The sequence below is a fragment of the Ochlerotatus camptorhynchus genome, unplaced genomic scaffold (genome assembly GCF_037179485.1).
Source record: "Ochlerotatus camptorhynchus isolate MF236.1 unplaced genomic scaffold, CSIRO-AGI_Acam_v1.1 ptg000222l, whole genome shotgun sequence".
NCBI classification, from domain to species: Eukaryota; Metazoa; Arthropoda; class Insecta; order Diptera; family Culicidae; genus Ochlerotatus; species Ochlerotatus camptorhynchus.
This window is the reverse complement of record NW_027040712.1, coordinates 2,383,124-2,390,766: the sequence shown is the minus strand read 5'-3', so window position 1 is coordinate 2,390,766 and position 7,643 is coordinate 2,383,124. Positions and strand designations below refer to the sequence as shown.

Genomic DNA, 7,643 nt, shown 5'->3' with positions numbered 1-7,643 from the left:
CCAGGATGTCCCGGGATGAAAAATCCCGGGCTTTTTTTTCATTTCCCGGGTTTCCCGAATCCCGGGAAAAAAGTTCCTGGTCATCCCGGGATTTTTTTTTTTCATAATTTATATTCAAATTATGTTCCACTGTAGGATAATTATTCGCAAATGACGTGGAACAAGTCATCATTTAATTATTCGTTTTCATTTGTTGATTTGGTTCTTGATTAATATTGGACGAAGTTACGACAAAGTTCTCCCGACAAAAAGAAAGAACCATGCTTCCATTGATTTACTGGATTTTTATTTCATTAATAAAAATAATAACAATGGCAATAATAAGAATATTTGCAATTCTCTAATGAGAGAAAGAGAGTATATTAAATTCCCCATTGCGAATTCTGATTGCATCGGCTATTTAAAGGGGGTGAAAATTCCATGTGGGTCATACTCGATTTCCTCAACACCAAGAAGGTCGACATTGCTATAATCACCGAGACGGATCTGAAGCCCGAACTGAACGTATTCCTTCCCGACTTCCGGCTCGTCAGACTTGATCGCACCTGCTCTGGAGGTGGAGGAGTGGCCATCACTGCAAGACGGAACATCAGTTGCCGGCTGCTACCAAACTTCCAGCTGAAAACAATTGAAGCCATCGGAGTGGAGGTGAGCACATCACTTGGCCCAATCACCATCATCGCGGCCTACTGCCCCAAGCAAACCAACATCAGGGACGGGTCGTCAGTTGGCCTCCGCAAAGACATCATCAAACTCACCCGGAGGAGCGGGAACTTTATCATCGCTGGCGATCTGAACGCAAAACATCAAGCTTGGGGCAACGGTCGGAGCAATAGAAATGGCATCATCCTCAATTAAGACCTGCAAGAGGGCCACTTTACCATCTTGGCCCCGGACTCTCCCACCCGGTTGTGTCGGTCTGGGGTCCATGCGACCATCGACATCTTCGTAAGCAACATGGGACACAACGTCTCGCAACCTGTGGCATTCCAGGAGCTGAGCTCGGACCACTACCCGGTGGTGGTCGAAGTTGGATCCTCGGTAAACCGATTCGAAGCTTCCCGGCGCAACTACCATCGAGTCAACTGGGCGCAATATCAACACTGCGTCGACACAACCATCGACTACGATGTCCAACCGGGGACGTCGGAAGATGTTGACCGGTGTCTACAAACCATCGAGGAGGCGATTTCCCGGGCCAGGGAACAACACGTGCCAGTATCCAGACAGGTGAGTAACACTCTGAACCTTGACAGCCCTACCAAAGATCTCATAAGACTCCGTAACACCATTCGTAGGAAGTACCAGCGTACTGGCCTGCCTAACTTGAAGACCAATTGTAATCGATTAACAAAGATCATTCTGGCCAGGATGGTGGATCTCAGAAATAACGATTTTGCTAGTAAGATCCGCTCTCTCCCAGATTGTGCTAAGCCCTTCTGGAAACTTACAAAAAATCTTAAAAACAAGCCTAGGCCCATCCCCCCACTAACCCCACTGGATCGTCCCGGCGACCCAGTGGATCATCTGATAACTCCTGAAGAGAAGGCTGTGGCGATAGGTCAACACTTCGTCAGCTCCCATAACCTCGGACAAAACATCGTCAGCCCTCATGAATCTGAGGTTGCTGAAAATGCAACCAATGTTCTTCAGATTCCTTACATTTTTCTGTTGGCCTATATAAAATCATCTAAAAACATGAAGGCCCTAGGTTTCGACAACATCCTGAATCTGGAACTCAAACACTTGAGTTCCAGATTTTACAACCATCTGGCACTGATTTTTAATCAGTGCCTCAGACTTGGCTACTTCCCCTCGTGTTGGAAGTCAGCTAAAGTCATACCCATCCGGAAACCTGGGAAGGATCCGTCCTCTCCTTCAAGTTATCGACCAATCAGCCTTCTCTCATGGTTATCAGCAGTTTACTACCGGCTCCTAACATCTGCCGATGAAAACAACTTGTTACTCGAGGAACAGTTTGATTTTCGGAAAGGTCGTTCGACCGTCCACCAGCTGACTCGAGTAACAAACATTCTCAGACAGAACAAGTCTGTTTCGAAAACATCTGCCATGGACGTTGAAAAAGCGTTCGACAATGTCTGGCATGATGGCCTGGTGTTCAAATTGAACCAGTACGGTCTTCCAAACAACTATCTATCAGACAGGACGTTCCGAGTCTCTCTGAATGGCATCACATCGGATGCTTTCAACATCGGTGCCGGGGTTCCACAAGGAAGCATCCTTGGCCCCATCCTATTCAACCTGTTCACCTCCGATATGGCGGCTCTCCCTGATGGTGGATCGTTGTCTCTGTTCGCAGATGACACATCCATCGTCTACAAGGGTAGGGTCATCGGAGCTCTGACTGCCAAACTTCAGAGAGGCCTGGACGTCCTGTCTGAATATTTCAACATCTGGAAGATCCGTATCAACGCGGCAAAGACCCAGGTCATTATCTTTCCACACTCTAAATCTCCCAGACTTGTTCCGTCGGAGAATAACAAGATCTGCCTGAACGGCACAGTGGTGGAATGGTCCAAAGAGGTCGTGTACCTCGGGCTAACACTAGACAGCAAGCTTCTTTTCAGGGCGCACGTTGACAAAACGAAAACCAAGTGCAACATCAGATCGTTGTATCCACTCATCAACAGGAAGTCAACCCTGTTCCTGAAAAATAAGCTTGCTGTCTACAAACAAATCATCCTTCGTGTAATCGAGTACGGTATGCCAATCTGGGAGAGTTGCGCAAAATGCCATCACCTTAAACTCCAAAGGATCCAGAACAAGATCCTTAGGATGGTCCTAAACAGTCCCCGCGGACTAGAAATTCTGAGATCCACCTCCTGGCTGGAATTCAGACATTAGAAGAACGGAGAGTATTCATCCTGGAAGGTTCAGAGACACCTGTCTGAGATCAAATCATCAGATCATCTGTGATCTAGCACGTTAGGTTAAGTTATACTCATAGTTAGGTAGGTTATCACTTTTTTCAATTCAAATAAAACACATCCCCAAAGGGGTATTCTGTAAACTAGTTGAAAAACGGAAATATTAAATTAGAATATCAAATTAAACAAAGATGAAGAGCCAGGTAGGCTAATCAATTAAAATGATAAATCAATGTACTACCATATATAACAGAAATAAACAAAAATTTACTACTACCATGTGGGTCATTCTCCAGTCTGATTCCGTAAAGAACGCAGCACCGTAGATACCAATGAAAATCATCAGCCCTCCGATCATCCGACCAACGAGCCAGCAAGCCCTCCTGTCGTTCGAAGGTTACCAAGCGAGACTGATCGTCTACTACGATCGAGAATGTGATTTAGAAGTGAAACCCCAAAAAGTCAGACCTTGAAAAAGATCCAGTTTTGCTGTCGTTAAATACGACAGTAAAAAGTTCCAAATCTGCTTGAAAACGGTAAGTTATTTGTCTTTCATATCCAGTAGAAATACTTTTTTTTATTTTTTTATTATTTTGATTTGTTTGATTTGCAGAAATGGCGGACGTTTGATAATATTTTACGAAGCTTCCAGCTGATGGTGAAAAAGCACAATGTTCCAAATGCCCACAGAAACTTTCCTGCAAGGGATCATCCACCAGTGGATTATTACGCCACTTGCAAAATAAGCGCAAAATTACCCTAAAGCGACCGACGTCTAAAGATCATCAACCAACATCTGCACCAACCCGAAGGAAAGTATCGAGACCTGGAGGATCCACCACAGTGATGCAATTCATTAAACGTCAGTCTTTGGAAGAGATTGTAGCACGGCTTGCTGTACTTGACGGATTTTCAATCCACGCTATAACGAAAAGTGAGTTTATCCGCCAGTCAATTTCCACTCGTGGCATGCAACTCCCAAAATCGAACACAGCTGTGATGAACCTGGTACACGATTTTTGGAATAAAGCAAAAGATCTCACCAAGAACGAAATTGTAAAGCGAGTAGGAGGGGGTGAATGTATGAGCCTCACTTTGAATGAGTGGACCAGCATCAGGAATAAACGGTTTGTCAATGTCATTGTGCACTGCTTCGATGAGGTCATGTTCAATCTCGGGTTGCTTCGTGTTCATGGGTCTCTTCCGGCTGAAAACATCCGAGAGGCTGTAAACATCGTTACCTCAAGTTTTGGTTTACCACGGACAAATATTGCTGCTGCTACAACTGACGGAGCTGCCGTAATGGTGAAGTTTGGAAGGGAGTCAGAGTTCTGTCACCAACTGTGCTACAACCATGGGCTTCATTAAGCGGTGATGGATGTCCTCCGGAAAGACAACTCTGCTATGACTGATTCCACAGACGATACCGATGATGACTGCAATTATAACGAATATTCTGATGAAGAAACTGATACATCATCTGATATGCTATTTTTATAAATGTACTTTACTTGAAAATTAGTTGTACTTTTATTTTTAGCGCTGTATCATACGCATAGGCATGTCCGAAAAATCGTCAAGATTTTTCGGCAATCGCCGGTGAAAAATTGGATCTTGCAAGATCAGATAATCGCTGTTCATACAAAACCACTGCAATTGATAATTGACGTCACGACTAGGTGATACAGAACTGAACAGATGGTCGAACGATTCCTACGTGTCTATGAAAACATCAAGGAGACACTAACCGAGTTTGGACAGCCCAATCCACTGTCTGACAATGACGTGCATAGTCTCGTGCATAGATACTTTTTGATGCATTGCAACCAATATGATTGGTATCTGAAGCAATAGGCAGACGAGATGCGACTCTGCTAACTGCTGAAGGGAGTTTGAGTTTTTCACTTTCGAAACTAAAGCAGCAGATCAACGCAATTGCAAACGAGTTGCATGACACCAATTACGACAGGATTTTTTCGCGACAAAATAAGGAACTGGTCTCATTAATGAAGTTTTTTAAAACTTAACACATGGGCTCAACCAGTGAAATGCCAACGTGCTCCAGGTCGCAGTTGATGAAATGTATTAAGGAATCTGATTGGTTACTTAAGATGGTAGAACATGGGACAGAGACGGTTCTCAAGCTTCATCGGATCGGGTCGTACCGTCTGTGCATGTCCTTTGACAAAGAAAGTTTGCTAGCAGTTAACCGTTGTGGTATTTGCCGGTTTGTGCCTTAATTTTATCGCTAAAAGCTGTATTGCTGTGACTGTTAAGTGTTTTAATTGAAATCTGTTATATTCCGGGTCTTTTTTTTAAAGAATCTGTTCCTAGAACGATCATGGATACGGGAAACGCTGGAGGCCAAAACAGTCGTTTGTCTTCTTACAAACATGGAGCCAAGAGTAATGCGGAACTCCGTCAGCGTCGTCACGAGGTGACCGTAGAACTCCGGAAGAACAAGAAAGAGGATCAGTTGTCGCAACATTACCAACGAGGAGCCGACCATTTCCTCACCGCTGCAGGAAAGCAATGCCCATAGTCCGATTGCGCTCAAATTTGAGGAAATTATCTGCCATGTCAACAGCGGAAATCCTCAGAAGGAGTTTATCGCTGTCCAAACAGCCAGAAAAATGCTTAGCCGGGAGAAAAATCCGCCTATTGATAAGATGATCGGACTTGGACTGGTGCCGATTTGCGTAAAGTTCTTGGAGTGTTTCGATCAGGTCAATCTTCAGTTTGAAGCTGCATGGGCCCTCACGAACATTGCATCCGGAACGACCGAACAAACGAAAGCCGTGATCGATGCTGGTGCAGTTCCGAAGTGTATTGCCTTACTCAGCTCCCCCTCGATCAATGTTGCTGAACAGGCCGTTTGGGCTCTGGGTAACATAGCCGGCGATGGCTCGAAAGCTCGTGACATCGTGCTAAACTACAACAGTGTTGAATCTATTATCTATTTGATTCAGAACACAAACACACAGCTCTCGTTCCTGCGGAACATCGTCTGGTTGATGTCAAACTTATGTCGCAACAAGAACCCACCTCCTCCTTTCGACAGAGTGGAACCGATGATTCCGATTTTTTACAAGCTGCTGGACCATGAAGATTCACAAGTTCTTGCTGACGCTTGCTGGGCACTTTCCTACGTAACGATGATGATGATAAAAATTGAATTCGTAGTTGCCTCCGGTGCCGTTCATCGACTAGTACGCCTCTTGGGATGTGAAAATTCGGCTATCATTACTCCAGCATTGCGAAGCGTTGGCAACATCGTTACTGGAAGCGACGTTCAAACGGACGCTGTCCTGGCGGCCGGTTGCCTGCCATATCTTGGAAAACTCCTCCGTAACAGAAAAAACAGTATCGACAAGGAGGCAGCTTGGACCATTTCAAGTATCACGGCTGGAAATCAACAACAAATTGCACAGGTGTTCGACTCTGGCATCTTCAACCTTTTGATCGAGGTGCTCATTAAGGGCGATTTCAAGTCCCAGAAGGAAGCCGCGTGGGCAATCACAAACACGACCACCGGCGGCTCAACGGAACAGATTATTCATTTGGTTGAGAAGTACCCCGTGATGAAACCGTATTCTGATCTGCTGGAGGCTAAGGATAGCCGCACGGTACGGGTTGTGCTAAGTGGAATTTCAAACATTTTTCAATTTGCGGAGAAGATTGGAGGAACGGAGAACCTGTGCACTCTTTTCGAAGAGATCGGAGCCCTCGACAAACTGGAAGCTCTGCAGAATCACGAGAATGAAGACGTGTACAAGAAGGCATTCCAACTGATAGAATCCTACTTCACTGATGCGGAGGACATCAATCCGGAGTGCGCACCGAAGGAGAAAGACGGCGCCCTGGAGTTCAATCCCGGACCGCAGCAAAATGGTGATCAGTTTTCGTTTTAGAGATTATTGCATCATTCCAACCCCATCATCCTCGGTGCCGCCATTGCGAAGCAAAAGTGAGATTAAGACTGGAAATTTACACTCCTGTTCTATATAGGTACATTCACAATCTGTTCCTTGCATCCCCTGTCATAATTTTGGCCAATCCCAACCCATCGACTGTAAGTACCGCGTTGTACATTAACTGTCTGTCTGTCTACACTGCCTTCTCGGAATCATCGATGCTTTCCGCAACGTAGCACCTATTGTGCACGTGTTTTTTTGACGTAGGACTACGTCTTTGATTTCTATATGGGGGTACACTTTGTGAAAACCGAAAATGGAACATGTAACAAATTAAGAAAGATGTTGAACGTTAATAACTCAGCTGCCCCTGGTCCAGTTTCAATAATGTTATCACTAATCGATCAGAAATATGGCTACGCATCGATAACAATGCTTCCGAATGTTGATTTTCAACAAGAAACTATTGAAAAACTGGTAAATGTCCAGCATTGTCCAAAAGCGTCGAATTAACTAACAAATCCACCAATTACCTACATGCACATGCTGCTTCCCCAGCACAGTCGTCAGAGAGTAGTAAGTAGACGAAACAAGTCGAAGTGGCATTCGCCTCCGATCCTCGGGCGCGTGCGAATAGGGAGGATGGAATTGCGTAATATTTTGTACACTCATCGCCATATTCAGAACCAAACGCAAATTCTTCAAGATAACCACCATCCGTTGTCTGGCTCGCCGTGGTGGTGTCTGACGTATCTCCGGTTTGATTAACGAGGTGTGCTGAAGGTGTTCTTGAAAAATGAGATACGTGATGCTGTCACCTACACTAAACACGCCAAGCGTA

General features: G+C 45.0%; 1 pseudogene; it reads left to right on the top strand.

Annotated features, from left to right (window-relative positions):
* Positions 1–5,041: 5,041 nt before the first annotated feature.
* Positions 5,042–7,056, top strand: LOC135703811 (importin subunit alpha-like; annotated as a pseudogene).
* Positions 7,057–7,643: the final 587 nt, after the last annotated feature.